Source organism: Schistocerca piceifrons, chromosome 4 (assembly GCF_021461385.2).
Source record: "Schistocerca piceifrons isolate TAMUIC-IGC-003096 chromosome 4, iqSchPice1.1, whole genome shotgun sequence".
NCBI classification, from domain to species: Eukaryota; Metazoa; Arthropoda; class Insecta; order Orthoptera; family Acrididae; genus Schistocerca; species Schistocerca piceifrons.
The window spans coordinates 502,526,009-502,543,402 of record NC_060141.1 but is presented as its reverse complement, the minus strand read 5'-3'; the positions used below and the strand labels follow the sequence as shown (position 1 = coordinate 502,543,402).

The 17,394-nt window shown below is 44.6% G+C and overlaps 1 protein-coding gene and 1 non-coding gene across 5 annotated transcripts in view; one reads left to right on the top strand and one right to left on the bottom strand.

Moving 5' to 3' along the window:
• LOC124794698 (irregular chiasm C-roughest protein) overlaps positions 1–17,394 on the top strand; it is a 1,925,819-nt gene that overhangs the window by 1,784,209 nt on the left and 124,216 nt on the right. The gene's annotated exons all lie outside the window — the stretch shown is intronic.
• On the bottom strand, positions 2,555–2,628 carry Trnat-ugu. Its single transcript has one exon. It is a non-coding gene; the product is annotated as a tRNA-Thr (tRNA).

Genomic DNA, 17,394 nt, shown 5'->3' with positions numbered 1-17,394 from the left:
CGAGGAAGCTTTCTTTGCGACTTTATTTCGCTTTTGTAACATTTATCCAGGAAGATCGCATTAAGAAGACCGAAGACTTGTAAACTAATTTTTCTCGCCGAGGCCGAGCGGTTCTAGGCGCTTCAGTCAGGAACCGCGTGACCGCTACGGTCGCCGGTTCGAATCCTGCCTCGGGCATGGATGTGTGTGATGTCCTTAGGTTAGTTAGGTTTAAGCGGTTCTAAGTCTAGGGGACTGATGACCTCAGATGTTAAGTCCCATAGTGCTTAGAAGCATTTGAACCATTTTTTTTCTCGCTGACAGAAGAGAGAGAGTAAGACGAGGTTGTAAGGGGATTAAGGAACAAGAAATGGTTGCTCAGTGGATAAGCCTGACAATTATGTGAATAAACTTTTGTCACAACGTGAGAATCGCTATGGGAACACTTTTGTTTAAAAAAAAAGTGCTTAAGTGCTAAATTACAAATCTCAAGTTCCAAAGTTGGATCGCCAGTTCGTCCTAGGAATTTTTCTCTCATTTGTTGCTCCCTTGACCTATGAAAAAGCTACGTTAAAATGAAAAATACCAAGTTGCACTGTTGCTTGGCGTCTGCAGGTCTCCATGTAACTGCCTAGGTAAGATTAATCGAAGGCAGGAGGAATTCAAGCATAAACCACAACAAACTGGTTCACGCTTAGTAAAGCACTGTGGTGTTTAAACACAGCAGTATTAGATTTACTAATCTGATTCCGTTACTACCTTGAATTGTTAAACATATCTGTCTGGAATGCCGTAATACGAAGAGATGTCACAAATGTAGCTGTGTAGAAAGCGAATACTAGAAGACACTGATCGGCAGAATCTTACGGGAATGCCATCCGGCAACGGATGAGATCGTTCACTGAACCTACATTCGATCAATCCTAGAGCACTATTAGGTGAACTGCGATGCTTACGAATTTGATTGACGAGTTAACTGTTGATGTCTCGGCGACCAAATTCGCCTGATGTAAACCCTATGGGACACATCCGTGTCGCTATCGGGCGCCGTCACCGCGTACACAAATCAACGGCCCGTTATTTACGTAAATTACATGACCTGTGCTTAGGCATATAATGTCATAAACCTACCAGAAAACTGTCGGGTCCCTGGTATTCAGAATCAGTTATGTATTTCGTTCCGGATACGGACAAACAAGCTGTTAAGCAACTGGTCATAATGCTTTGGCTCATCACTGTGAAGCTGAAAAAGTTTAGTATTCGTAAAGAAAAGGTAAACGTATTCGCTTTAGGCAACACGGTCAGGTTCAGTACGTAGCGTTTTCTGTTAACCACCTTTTACCCATGTCCGCCGCAAAGAAAACTGTTTCGATTAATAATCAGAAAAATATTCCGGGAGATTACAACCGCACGCTGTATTGAGGAATACCGAGGTAGACGTAGAATATACATTAAGGGGGGTAGGACGCCAAACGGGCCGACTTGGAGCAGGAGAGGCACCACAGGAGATTTTAATTTCCACCGTCTATACTTTTACAAATAAATTCATAAAACTTTGTCCGCATGACCAGGAATGATTCAGGATTCAGGATTCACACTCATAGCAGTGGAAGTTCAAAAACATAACAAAATAATTTTTTTACCTGTGAAATTTCATCATTTTTTCACATACTATTGGCTGTATTTGTTGCTATAGGTACATTTTTCTTCACAAGTAAGAGAGATTCTTTGATGAATTTTGCACAGCATACAAATCATACTTACAGGTGTATGAAACTCTAGAATTTTCCAAATCTATTAAAAACCATGGTAAAAATTGAGGTAATTAACTACAATTTTTTTTTCTAAACATAAATCTTAAAACGTAAGAGCTCATTCATTTTCTTCATAAATTAAATAGATTCTAGAGTTTCAGACACCTGTAATTATGGTTTGTATGCTGTGCAAAATTCATGGAACAGTCTCTCTTACTCATGAAGAAAATTGTTCCTATAGCAACAAATGCAGCCAATAGTAAGTGAAAAAATGATGAAATTTCACACGTAAAAAAAATTATTTTGTTATGTTTTTGAACTTCCGCTGTTATGAGTGTGAATCCTGAATCCTTCCTGATCATGCTGACAAAGTTTCATGAATTTACTTGTAAAAGTATAGATAGTGGAAATTAAAATGTCCTGTGGTGCCTCTCCTGCTCCAAGTCGGACCGTTTGTCGTCCTACCCCCCTTTTCCTGGTAGCGTAGCAAGTTACCTTTCACTTGTCCGCCGCTGGTAGCTGAGTGGTCAGCGCGATAGAATGTCAATCGTAAGGGCCCGGGTTCGATTCCCGGCTGGGTCGGACATTTTCTCCACCCAGGGACTGGGTGTTGTGTTGTCCTAATCACCATTATTTCATTCCCATCGAAGAGCAAGTCGCCGAAGTGGCGTCAGATCGGAAGTCTTGCACCTGGCGAACGGTCTACCCGACGGGAGGCCCTAGTCATACGACATTTACCTTTCATAAATGATGACTAACTGAAACCCTCAACTGCCGACAGGTGTTGTTGATATACCTCGATGTGGACAGCTGAAAATGTGTGCCCCGACCGGGACTCGAACCCGGGACGTCCTGCTTACATGGCAGACGCTCTATCCATCTAAGCCACCGAGGACACAGATGAATAGCTCGACTTCCGGGACTTATCCCTTGCACGCTTCCCGTGAGACTCACATTCCCAACTGTCCACAATTCTACATGTGTAATGTACCTTATAGACATTTGCCCATCCACTCGTTACTCGCGCACGCTTTGGCGATTCCCGTAAGAGTTTGGACAACCTGTGCGCATTCGCACGGACGAAGGTCAATGGCTGGGTAGCCTTTAATTATATATATATATGATGACAGTAACTGTTCTCGAAAGAACAGATACTGTTGATGACCGTGCAGCTTTTCGAAAATGGTTCAAATGGTTCTGAGCACTATGGGACTTAACAGCTGTGGTCATCAGTCCCCTAGAACTTAGAACTACTTAAACCCAACTAACCTAAGGACATCACACACATCCATGCCCGAGGCAGGATTCGAACCTGCGACCGTAGCAGTCGCGCGGTTCCGGACTGCGCGCCTAGAACCGCGGGACCACCGCGGCCGGCTGCAGCTTTTCCCTGGAACAAATAATGACTAACTGAAACCCTCAGCTGCCGACAGGTGTTGTTGATATACCTCGATGTGGACAGCTGAAAATGTGTGCCCCGACCGGGACTCGAACCCTGGATCTCCTGCTGCTATCCAGCCATTGACCTTCGTCTGTGCGAATGCGCACAGATTGTCCAAACTCTTTCGGGAATCGCCAAAGCGTGCGCGAGTAATGAGTGGATGGGCAAATGTCTATAAGATACATTACATATGTAGAATTGTGGACAGTTGGGAATGTGAGTCTCACGGGAAGCGTGCAAGGGATAAGTCCTTGCAGTCGCGCTATTCATCTGTGTCCTCGGTGGCTCAGATGGATAGATCGTCTGCCATGTAAGCAGGAGATCCCGGGTTCGAGTCCCGGTCGGGGCACAAATTTTCAGCTGTCCACATCGAGGTATATCAACAACACCTGTCGACAGCTGAGGTTTTCAGTTAGTCATTATTTATTCCAGGGAAAAGCTGCACGGTCATCAACAATATCTGTTCTTTCGAGAACAGTTACTGTCTTCATATATTTACCTTTCACCTCCGTGAGCCACATAAATGTATATCAGCCCATACTACGCTCCAATCCACACGAATGTGCCGGCATCTCTGCATGAACGTTAAGATGTAGACGGACCCTGCCTTCCCTCCCCTTGGAGGACGGCCACTTTACACGCCGTCTGCTCCACACGTTGTGGTCTCTAACCTATCGGACTCTGTCCGTGGAAATGGTCTCATCACACTAGGTGTAACGCCAGGTTTTACATTTCATAAAGTGTGATGAACACTTCCGGAATGGAATATCTCATCATGCAGGGAGGGCATCATTAGCGCCGGAACTGGCTGCTGAAGATGACCGAGTCCTGAGCACGTCGTTGCCGCAGCGACGCCCACTAAACCCCAGCCCCCGGCCGTTAGGGAGCCGCTAAAACTCTTTAGGGCGCTGCTAGCGGAGCCCTCGCTCCACAGTGCTCGCAGAGGCCAATTACCGAGCGCTCGCCTCCACATGCGCTGCACCAACCGTCTCATTTATGAGGAGAGGCCAATAAACGGTTAACCGGTCACCGCCAGCTGATGAAACTGTTCCAGCCTCGGCTTAGCCCTGACCACCGAATGGCACTATCAGTGTTCTCGTCGGTAAGAAGGCTACGGACGAAACAGGATGCTCCAGACAAGTTCTGGTTCTAACCAGAAAGAAACTTGGTGATAAGAAACTGCACGGCAAAGATTTACGTACGATTTAGAAGAAAGGTCATGATGTCATTTCCAAGACACAGTTTCTGAACCAGCTGAATTGTTTGTGCAGTAATTACCAATGTTATTTTAGATGTGTATAACTGACTGGTAAATGTATTCACACGGAGCAGTTAAAATTCCCAGGGTTTTGAACAGATCTTTACAATGAACTCGACTACCTTTTTTGGTTATGATTCTTATGGCTCCAGGAAAGAGTCATAAGAATCATAACCAAAAACGGTAGTCGAGCTCATTGTAAAGGTCTGTTCAAAACCTTGGGGATTTTAACTGTTCCTTGTGAATACATTTACTAGTCAGTTGTACACATCTAAAATAACATTGGTAATTACTGCACAAACAGTTCTGTCAATGACCATGGAACAAGAGTAGACTCAACTTACATTTGCCAGGAAAAAATAAACATAAAACTCAAAATAGCATTTTCTACTAGGGAATAAAACTGTACAATAATTTAACAAAAGTGATAAAATAAATTGCAAAAATACACTTACTTAAAAAGAACCTGTTATGCAATACATTTTATACATTGAAAGACTATTTAGATACAACAGAGTGGGAGTTTGGTGAAACAAATGTTATACAAATAAATAATCATAATGATTATAAAACACCCAGCATTCCACTTAACGCCTTCACACTACGATTTTTTTTCCTTCTTTTATTCTTTTCTAGAAAAACTTACCACAAGCTATGCGTTGCACAATACTAACACCTCTTCCTCTTTCTGAGCTCAACATCTCACTCATTGTAGAGGGACGCTGATTAAGTTTTTCAGGATAGCAAATGGGAAGTTGTGGTACAGAAAATGGCTCAGAGATCACCAGTGTGTGTGTTTGTGTGTATAGTGAGTGAAGTGTTATGAAACAATGTGTGTATAATGTGTGCAGTGACTGATAGTGAGATACGAGTGAACTGTGGCATTACATTACTTAATAAGTTATTTGTAAAAAAAATTATTGTATACCAGGAGTAAATCTAATGATTGTCTCTAACTAGAAGTCTGTAAATGTATGTGTATACTAATTAGCTTATTTTAAATTGGTCTAAACTTGTAAATACTTTGACATATCCTATGTCCTTGTAAAAAGAGATGAATAAAGCTACTACAACAACTACTACTACTACTACTACTACTACTAACTAACTAACTAACTAACTAATATCTTGTCAATTGCCGACTCGGTGCTGTTATTGGACGAACTGGCGTCGTATTTGAACTCACTATCTCCATTCGAGAGGAGTGATGTACTTTGTTGCAGTTGCAACCTACTGCTGATAGTTTATTAAGTGGTACATCTTATATGATTTGGACCCGACATCTTGATTGTTAACTATCTGCAAAAATGTCACAAATAATCAAGTTGCTGTGAGGCGCAAGGGCTTAATAATGCAATAAATATTTGCATTCATTCTATTCTGTTTATTCTGGGTTTTTAATCGAATGGCGAACCTTTATAGTAACACTACTTTTAACGCGCCAACGAATGAAGAGGTACTATGCGGGAGAAAAGACGTTTATGGTACAACCTGACAGAAGGAAAGATAGGTTGACAGCAAAATACTGAGGCACCAAAAAATATTAATTTCAAAATGAAGTGTGAGGAGAGGGGAGAAAAGTTGTAGAGGGAAACGAAGGCTTGAATAGATGTAGGTTGCGATAATTAAGGCCAGACTAACGGGAAAACTGCATCAAACCAGTCTTCGCACTGAAGCCCGGAGTGGTAAATAACACACACTGTTCACTTTTCACATCTGGTACGACTCAGCCCTGATGTTATTGCACTTGGTTCTCACCGGATGACGTAACAGTAAACAAGTACAATCGTGACTAAGGGAAACGCATCGCAGATCAGTTGTGCGTAAATTACCAACTACGATTACGCTTTGGCTCACCATAAGTCGGCCGAAGCGCTCCCACCGCCATGTGCAGTAATACTGTGGTCGATTAATACTATTCTAGGCATGCCTTTTCTGTGCTGGGGTAGGTATTATACACACCGAGTTAACGTGTTAATTCACCACAAAGAAATCAGCTGACACGTGTTTTCCGCCTATAAGTACAAAATCACCTGACAAGATTAGGGTCTTCAGGCCCTCTATTACATCTAACGAGCCATCCATAGTGAATTAACATTATTCGTACAATTTGCGCAGTGCAAGTGTAGTGGATGATGATGATGATGGTGTTGGCAATAATTAAAGCATCGGCTTTTTTCGCTATGGCAGGATATTTTCACAAAATTTCAATCACCAATTTTCTCGTTGGAAAGCCAAAACATTTTGTTGGCCCCCACCTACGTAGGGAGAAATGGCCATCGTGATAAGGTAAGAGAAATCAAAAATCGAACGGAAAGATGAAGATGATCCCTTTCCCCACGTGCTGTTCGCCAGTGTAACGGTCTAGAAATTGCTTGAAAGTGGTTCTATGAACCTTCTGCCAAACTTTAAATGTGAATTGCAAAACAATGTTGTGGATGAGTAGCTGAATGAATCTATGACATTTCAGTAATGTCAGTGTTGTTCACATTATGTTAAGTAATTTTGTCATTACTTTCTTGTCAAATATACATCTAACAGAAACGTATGGCAGCGAACACTGAAGGAATCTGATGAGATTGACTGGCCTGCGAAACAGCGAGAAATAACAGGGTAAGATCAGCAAATGAGACAGAAGAAAGAAAACAGAAACAGTTACGGATGAAGTGTTAACAATGAGGGAGAAATTCTGGGGTTTGCCACAAGGAAGTCTACGCTTATGACAGGAGCTGAACCCTTACTCTCCTCTCGCATACAGAGTGGTTAATGATAAGATACGGGTTACTAGTTATTTTGTCCCAGAGTCGTTCGACTGAAAGCGAGAATTAGTGTTATGCACAGGCCCAGCCATAATTCTGCATATATCAAATACTATATCGCGGTTAGAGAATGATGACAAGTATTTAGCCGCGCTGGATTAGCCGACCGGTCTTAGGCGCTGCCGTCATGGACTGTGCGTCTGGTCCCGGCGGATGCCGGCCGGTGTGGCCAAGCGGTTAAAGGCGCTACAGTCTGGAACCGCGTGACCCCTACGGTCGCAGGTTCGAATCCTGCCTCGGGCATGGATGTGTGTGATGTCCTTAGGTTAGTTAGGTTTAAGTAGTTCTAAGTTCTAGGGGGCTGATGACCATAGAAGTTAAGTCCCGTAGTGCTCAGAGCCATTTGAACCATTTTGGTCCCGACGGAGGTTCGAGTCCTCGCTCGGACATGGGTGTGTGTGTTTGTTCTTAGGATAATTTAGGTTAAGTAGTGTGTAAGCTTAGGGACTGATGACCTTAGCAGTTAAATCCCATAAGATTTCACACACATTTGAACAAGTGTTTAATATATGAAGAGAGGTACTAAGGACATCCATGAAGAAAACAGAGTATGCCAAAATCACATCGGTCACATCCATCCCAACTGGGCATGCGAAGCACTCACGTGATCAAAGAGCTGAACATTACAAAAAAATTGCTCTGAGCACTATGGGACTCAACATCTGAGGTCACCAGTCCCCTAGAACTTAGAACTACTTAAACCTAACTAACCTAAGGACATCACACACATCCATGCCCGAGGCAGGATTCGAGCCTACGACCGTAGCGGTCGCGCGATTTCAGACTGAAGCTTCTAGAACCGCTCGGCCACAGCGGCCGGCTGAACATTACAGCCCGCATCTCGTGGTCGTGCGGTAGCGTTCTCGCTTCCCACGCCCGGGTTCCCGGGTTTGATTCCCGGCGGGGTCAGGGATTTTCTCTGCCTCGTGATGGCTGGGTGTTGTGTGCTGTCCTTAGGTTAGTTAGGTTTAAGTAGTTCTAAGTTCTAGGGGACTGATGACCATAGATGTTAAGTCCCATAGTGCTCAGAGCCATTTTGAACATTACACCCAAACACATTGACGAGTCAAAACATTACGACCACTGCCCACCACAAATTTTAATACTGCCTCGTGGCGTTGCGGGCAAGTGATGAGGCAAGAAGAAAGTTTAAGAGCAGCAGAGACGAATGGGGAATCATTCTAGTGACGATACGGGCCGAAAATAGGGAAATCCACAGACATAAGAAACTTTGACAAAGTGCATCCACACTGAAGGTTGTGGATTCATTGCCCATCAAGGCGAATCTTGTATATGAATGAGGGGTGTCTGTTTCCACTCGTTGCCGCTGATTCCGCATAAAGTCCCGATGCATCCAACCGATGTCATTAGATCCCTCCCTTTCCTTTCTCCCCCCCCCCCCCTCTCCCTCCATCTTCTGTTTACATTATATGTATCACAGCTACGGACACCGCGTAATGTCTGTTCTTTCGGACATCCGAAAGAACTGACATCATGCATTCAGCTGGCCAAGGTGGCCGAGCGGTTCTAGGCGCTGGAACCGCGCGACCGCTACGGTCGCAGGTTTGAATCATGCCTCGGGCATGGATGTGTGTGATGTCCTTAGGTTAGTTAGGTTTAAGTAGTTCTAAATTCTAGGGGACTGACGAACACAGCAGTTAACTCCCATAGTGCTCAGAGCCAGCCATGCATTCATAAAATGATTCGGCAGGACCGAACACTGAGTGACAGCAACTGTTTGCCTGTCCCCCTGCTATCCAAAACAACCGTAGTTTGCCGACCCTGGAGAGAGCTGACCGTTGCTATCCGAAACGCATACGACGTTCCACTGATTAAATTTCTCCGTCAGCTCGAAGGTAGCGGTATCTGGAAAGACGCCACCGAGCGCAGGGTGCGCGGCGACTTCCAGGAAAGCCAGGAGGCTCGTTCGCTGCACGCAGGACGCTGGCTGCAAGACAACTTGCGGCTGCGAAAGAGGATTTGGTGGAGCAACTAATACGTAGTAACGAACAGCGGGCGCGTTGTGGGGGCGCAGGCTCGGCGCTCCAATTACGCGGTCCAGGGAAGACGACAAGCGCGCTAGCAGCGCCGCCATTGTGTGCCGGGCCCCGCTATAAGTACTGCACGGCCCTCTCGTTATACAGCTTCCTAGGACACACCGTATTCCGACATATTGGAATTCCTCGATGCTTCAATGACTCCATCTCAGCGAATCTCTCTCTCTCTCTCTCTCTCTCTCTCTCTCTCTCTCTCTCTCCCTCTCTTTCTCCACTCCTTCCCTTCTTCTTCTTCTTCTTCTTCTTCTTTTCCTTTTCCTTCCCTCTCCTGTTTTTTTTTTTCTTTTTCTTTTATACGTTCAACACAACTTAAGATGAAACACACAGACACACACACACACACACACACACACACACACACTAATGAGCAATATGATTAGCATCATCTCCCATAATATCGAGTCAGTCCTCTGAAACATCCCCTTAGAAAAATTAATGAATTACTGTGCTAATAAACCTCTTACGTTATTTGATTTTCAAACAGCTGAGCAGAACTGAACGTACTTAGACATTTCTCTCATTACTTATTCTGATCAACACTAAACTGACACACAATATTTTTAGCGCAACGCAATCTGACTTTCAATAATCCCTACAAAAGAATGGCCCTGACTGACAATAACCTATTATTTTCATGAATCACTTACCTCACAAAAATCTTCGTTACTCGAACTACTGCAATACAGCGAGAGCCAATACTGCCAGCTAAATAAATGATTCTAACTACTGAAGGCACTAACTACTGATAGGCATAGTCAGCAAATTAAAGATTTTGATAGAGAACAAACAATGTATTTACCTTAATAATATTCAAAAGTCATCATATATATATATCAGTTCATTACATACACTCTTACAAATTTACTCTTTCTGATGGACACACGTCCAGATCATCCGCTCTCAAAACTCCGCCATCTCTCTAACCACATCCACCACTGCTGGCAGCTCACCTCCAACTGCGCAACGCTACGCGCTGTTCACATCCAACTGCCCAAATATTCCAACAATGCAAACCAGCCACAGACTGCACACAGCACAGTCAGTGATTTTCATACAGTGCGCTACGTGGCGTTACCAACATAAAAACCTAAACAGCCTACCTACACCTCTTACGGCCTTTAAGATGTCAGCACTTCGACGTGCCATGGGCTGTTAGAAAATGGCATATCACTCCTCTCGTTCTTTATAACCAGAAATCTTTAGAGTACAGCTAATACACTGGTGGGCAACATTAAGAGATAGGTAACATTTACCCTAATAATGTGGGAAATACTGGAGAGAAATAATGAAATAAACATGGAAATAGAGTATTCTATGAAAATCATTTGTGCAAAACAACAGTTGAAAGGCTGTTGATTAGCATGAGTAATGGATAAGAGTCCAATGTGGTCCAAAGCACAGGTTGCAAAATGGTTTTGAAAATAGGGCAAGTACAGTGTGTGGTCGCCTCGGACAGACTCGCGGCATGCACAACGAGTTGTCAAACTGTTAACTAGTGAGCCATAAGTGTCTGTAGAATTAGTACCCACTCCTCTTCCATACAGGGTTTTAACTCCTGAATGGTTCTAGGTGGGAGGGGGACGGGGTGGGGGGGGGTTGTTGCAACTGCCCTCCCATGAGCACCACAAATATGTTCAATAGGATTCAGGTCAGGTGAGTTAGCCGGCCAAGCCATACGGTGAATGTCCTCGCTTTGCAGATGTTTATTAATCAGTCGAGTCCTCTGTGGTCTTGCGTTGTCTTCCATAAAATGAATTGAGGGCCAATAGCGCCCCAGAAAGGACGCACATAGAGCTCTATGATCTCCCAACGGTGCATCTGGGCGTTCACGGAACTAGTGCAAAACACAAGGAGCGGTGTGCAGCTATCGTGCACGATCCCTGCCAAATCAGCACACCTCCCACACCGTATGAGTCCCTTCCCCTGATGTTGCATGGATGATCTCGTGTCCCACGTTCGCTCCATACGAAGATACGCCCAGAATCAGGTTGTAGAGTGATGACAACAGTAGCCCATTTAAGCAGTGTCCGTTCTCTGTTCAGAATGGTTCAAATGGCTCTGAGCACTATGGGACTTAACAACTGAGGTCATCAGTCCCCTAGAGCTTAGAACTACTTAAGCCTAACTAACCTAAGGATATCACACAATCCATGCCCGAGGCAGGATTCGAACCTGCGACCGTAGCAGTCGCGCGGTTCCGGACTGAAGTGCCTATAACCGCTCGCCGGCCGGTGTTGAGACAGATTTACACTTCTCACTCTTCCCTGAAAGTTTGTAATATTATTATGGAATCACCCTGTATACTGAATAGTCATGGGACACAAACTTACAAATGAATTAGTGGAAATGTTAAACGTATAGTTAATGCATAATGACGTATTGTTTCAGAACCTCCGACCGATTTTACTGACGTTTCGACAGCAAGAATGAGTGGCATTGTCGAAGGTTCCCTCTGTACTGTTGGTGGAGGACTGCAGTTGAGCCATGCGGCTGTAGATTACATGCGTCTGTCGCTCCTGCGTCCGGTATATTATCCCTTGTCATTATCGCTTTGCCGGCCCGAGTGGCCGAGCGGTTCTAGGCGCTTCAGTCTGTAACCGACCGACCGCTACGGTCGCAGGTTCGAATCCTGCCTCGGGCATGGATGTGTGTGATGTCCTTAGGTTAGTTAGGTTTAAGTAGTTCTAAGTTCTAGCGGACTAATGACGTCAGATGTTAAGTCCCATAGTGCTCAGAGCCATTTAAACCATTTTCTTTCATTATCGCTTTGGCTCTCCCCGTGTTACGCGCAGCGGCCTTTCGCTACAGCACTGGAAGCCAGGATTCGTTTACCTCGAGATTTTCTTTTTTTTTACTGAAACTGTTTCACGTTTCTAAAATTCTATGGCTTGTATGAACAAATGGGTGTAGTAGCTCTTCTCCATAGCGAGATATCACGTGTGAACCAATTTTATTAGTTAAGACAGGTGGAGAAATCGACTGTTGTCGAGCACGCGCAGGAATTAAAGGGAAACGAGGCTCCTTTCAGTGTTACATTAGAATACTGAAGACTATATGGGTAGATGTCGTAATTAATAAAAAGGTATTACAGCAAACTGAGGAGAAGATAGCTTTTTGGCACAAGTTGATTAAAGCGATAGGTTAATAGGATACATCATGAGTCATCAGAGCAAAGTTAATTTGGTAATGGAGGGACGTGTGAAGGGTTGAGAATTAGAACTATCATGGAATTCTCCTATTTGAAGTAATCTTCTCCGACCGTTCACCATTTGCGTTACGATGTCGTTCCCCAGCGTATGTCTGCATGAAGTCAGTTCCACTGGTGAATTCTGTCAGCATTATGGTGCGACTTTCGTGTTGTGCGAGCAACACGTAAACGTTGTTGCTTTGATTAGGGGTATACGTCATTTGCACGAAATATACGAGCGGTGACTCGTGCTTGCATGTATGTATAGAACCGCAATGTCTTGAAAGAAACAAGTTTTCGGCAACGGCCGTTACTTATTTACATTTTATTTCTATCTTGCTTACTACGTCGTTTTTCCTTTGTAGCCATTCTCAAGCAGAACACATGTAGTTAACGGGTGAAACATTTTTCCTGAGAACGGCTACACCGCCAGTATGGCCACACAGCTGAAACGACGTAGCGCAAAAATAAAAATAAAATGGAAATAAAGAATGGCTGATGAAGGAAGCTTGTTTTTCTGAAGAGATTCATCACGTCCTCTATTGCAAGAAAATTATTTGAAGAACCGAAATGGCTGGCTGTGATTCGTTTCCGGATGTACCGCAGAGCCCATCGATCCAGACGGCTAAACTAGTTATCTGCACTGGCCTGACACAGCAGCACTGCTTCCACTGCTGCCCAAAATGAATTACCGCACGATACTCCACTGTGTCAAGGGGATGCGCCATTAATGTTTTAGAAGTTGCAGGAACGTGATAAGGTATTCAGGCGCGGAGATATCACTGTGCAAGACGACTGGAATCATGTACCTGTAAACAAACAAAAAAATTACGAACGTTTTTTGTTGAGGGGAGGGGGGTTTGGTGATAAAACTTTATGACTACCTCATACCGTACTATTGTAGTAGAAAAGTAGATAATACGCGATCTTTTGCGATATGTCTACACATTAATTCCTAACGATCGCTGTGTTCCACCTCTTTTTCTCACAGTATTTGTGTTGTAAAAGCACCAGCTTCGCCGACTTGTCTTGTAGGTACATTTTGGTAGATTCTTCTCATGGTGCACTTTATTTCGAGTTATGGGGAACAGTGTCATGTACTAAATATCAATTAGCCGACCTGCTTCATACTGTTTGGATTTATGACGCTATCGCCTTTTCCTTTTCATTGTTTTCTAGTCCTCGTTTTTTTCCTTACTGGGGTGGTTGTCTCTCTTTGCTTTCGTTTTCCGGTTCATTTTTCGTTGTTTTTCTTTGTCTTCCTTTTTGTTTCTGCTTTTTCTTCCTATTTGTCTCCTTGTCTGTTTCTTATCTTTAATTTGTCATGGGATCGGACCAGCTATTGGGCCTCTGTAGATCCTTTGTCTACGTCAGAGTCCACGTGCAACCAATCTGACATTCTCTAGTTGTCTAATAGTGTCTCTCAGTGAGCCTAGTTCGTTGTAAATTTACGCATGGTCCCTCTTACGGTATCTGTTCCTACTTCCTTGTGGAGGTCTTCTATTTATGTCCAATGTTCTGTGTCGTAGATCGACGGTACGACCTTCTTTTTCACTGTTTGTATTTGGTATATATTAGTCTTGCTTGCTGCCTCCCAGAAAGCGCATGCATGGATGACTATAGGTAACAATGTCGTCTTGAATAGTTTCTGTATAGTGCAGGAGGATTGCAAACTTGTAGCTTTTGTTGTTGTTGTTGTGGTCTTCAGTCCTGAGACTGGTTTGATGCAGCTCTCCATGCTACTCTATCCTGTGCAAGCTTCTTCATCTCCCAGTACCTACTGCAACCTACGTCCTTCTGAATCTGCTTGGTGTATTCATCTCTTGGTCCCCCTCTACGCTTTTTACCCTCCACGCTGCCCTCCATTACTAAATTGGTTATCCCTTGATGCCTCAGAACATGTCCTACCAACCGATCCCTTCTTCTAGTCAAGTTGTGCCACAAACTCCTCTTCTCCCCAATCCTATCGAACACCCCCTCATTAGTTATGTGATCTACCCATCTAATCTTCAGCATTCTTCTGTAGCACCACATTTCGAAAGCTTCTATTCTCTTCTTGTCCAAACTATTTATCGTCCATGTTTTACTTCCATACATGGCTACAGTCCACACAAATACTTTCACAAATGACTTCCTGACACTTAAATTTATACTCGATGTTAACACATTTCTCTTCTTCAGAAACGCTTTCCTTGCCGTTGCCATTCTACATTTTATATCCTCTCTACTTCGACCATCATCAGTTATTTTGCTCCCCAAATAGCAAAACTCATTTACTACATTTTTTTAAAAATCTTATGGGACTTAACTGCTAATGTCATCAGTCCCTAAGCTTACGCACTACTTAACCTAAACTATCCTAAGGACAAATACACACAGCCATGCCCGAAGGAGGACTCGAACCTCCGCCGGGATTAACCGCACAGTACTACTTTAAGTGTCTCATTTCCTAATCTAATTCCCTCAGCATCACCCGAATTAATTCGACTACATTCCATTATCATCGTTTTTCTTTTGTTGATGTACATCTTATATCCTTCTTTCAAGACACTATCCATTCCTTTCAGCTGCTCTTCCAAGTCCTTTGCTGTAAACAAACAAAAAACAATTAAGAAATTTGGGGGGCGGGGTGTTTCTTAGGGAAAAAGAGGATAAGACCTTTGGTGAGTCCAGTGCCTCATACTTTTGTCACCCGTACGTGATGATGGACTTTAAAGCTTTTTCTGTGCATCAGTAGTCATAGATGCTTTCACTTTGCCTCGAAATGGTTCTAATGGCTCTGAGCATTATGGGACTTAACATCTGAGGTCATCAGTCCCCTAGAACTTAGAACTACTTAAACCTAACTAACCTAAGGACATCACACACATCCATGCCCGAGGCAGGATTCGAACCTGCGACCGTAGCGGTCGCGCGGTTCCAGACTGAATGCCTCTCTAAGGAAGTTCTTGGTCGGTGAGTGTGAGGCGTGTCATTTAAAAGGAATCGTTTCCTGCTGAAATAGACGGCGGTTGTTTCGTCCCAAACCTGCGATGCCTGCGTTCGCCTCGCTAATTTATACAAAGAACGTAAAACCTGTATCTCGATGGCCAGATGGGCGTTACACTGCAAATGGAAACGAGAATGACGAAAGTCCGAAAGTAGAGCTCTGAGTGGTGGTCCTAGTACGCTTCCTCGAGGGACACACATCTGTGCTGTGGACGAGTGGGTCCAAAGGAAGAAGTGCGCTATGGAACTGATACGGAGAATCAGTGAGTTTGGACTGTAGCAGAGCGTCGGAGGGACGAGACATAGACGGTGTCGGCGTGAGCGCGGCCGGCCCGGAAGCAGTGAGCAGGTAACGCCTCGGCGAGATCGATGCTGCGGCTGTAGCGCTGGGCGCTGCCCGGATAGCGCAAGGCGGCGCCGCGCCGCTGCCCTGCAACCAGCCAGCCCTTGTTCCCGCACAATGGCCCGGCGAGCCGAGCCAAGTCGGGCCCGGAGCGCGCTGCGCTGCGGGCCAAGGAGTCAGCCGACCCCGCCGCCGGCCCGCGCTAAGTGTTTCGCGTCTCACCTCCGCGCTGCGCCGGCGCCACCGTCTCCACGAGCTGCTCACTTCTCTCACGTCACTGCACTGTAGCTCAGCTCTGCCTCCTTAGTCGAGGGTGGTGACACACTAAAATTATCCGTACCTCTGGGGAATCGATACCGATACCTTTTTACTCGACACCTTCCAATTGAAATGTTTACTCATATCTGTTGGAACACTTGAGGCAATACTGACCCTACGACTTATATTAGAAAATAGATTAAGGAAAGGCAAACCTACGTTTCTAGCATTTGTAGACTTAGAGAAAGCTTTTGACAATGTTGACTGGAATACACTCTTACAAATTCTGAAGGTGGCAGGGGTAAAATACAGGGAGCGAAAGGCTATTTTCAATTTGTACAGAAACCAGATGGCAGTTATAAGGGTCGAGGGGCATGACAGGGAAGCAGTGGTTGGGAAGGGAGTGAGACATGGCTGTAGCCAATCCGCGATGTTATTCAATCTGTATATTGAGCAAGCACTAAAGGAAACAAAAGAAAAATTCGGAGTTGGAATTAAAATCCATGGAGAAGAAATAAAAACTTTGAGGATCACCGATGACATTGTAATTCTGTCAGAGACAGCAAAGGACTTGGAAGAGCAGTTGAACGGAATGGGCAGTGTCTTGAAAGGAGGATATAAGATGACCGGTCGTGGTGGCCGAGCGGTTCTAGGAGCTACAGTCTGGAACCGCGCGACCGCTACGGTCGAAGGTTCGAAACCTGCCTCGGGCAAGGATTTGTGTAATGTCCTTAGGTTAGTTAGGTTTAAGTAATTCTAAGTTCTAGGGGACTGATGACCTCAGAAGTTAAGTCCCATTGTGCTCAGAGCCGTTTGAACCATTTTTTGATATAAGATGAACATCAAAAAAAGCAAAACGAGGATAATGGAATGTAGTCGAATTAACTCGGGTGATGCTGCGGGAATTAGATTAGGAAATGAGACCCTTAAGGGGGGGTAGGACGTCAAACGGGCCGACTTCGAGAAGGAGAGGTGTAAGTAGGCTGTTTAGGTTTTTATGTTGGTAACGCCACGTAGCGCTCTGTATGAAAATCACTGACTGTGCTGTGTGCAGTCTGTGGCTGGTTTGCATTGTTGGAATTTGCTATTGTAGTGTTGGGCAGTTGGCTGTTAACAAGCCGGCCGGAGTGGCCGAGCGGTTCTAGGCGCTACATTCTGGAGCCGCGCGACCGCTACGGTCGCAGGTTCGAATCCTGCCTCGGGCATGGATGTGTGTGATGTCCTTAGGTTAGTTAGGTTTAAGTAGTTCTAAGTTCTAGGGGACTGATGACCTCAGAAGTTAAGTCCCGTAGTGCTCAGAGCCATTTGAA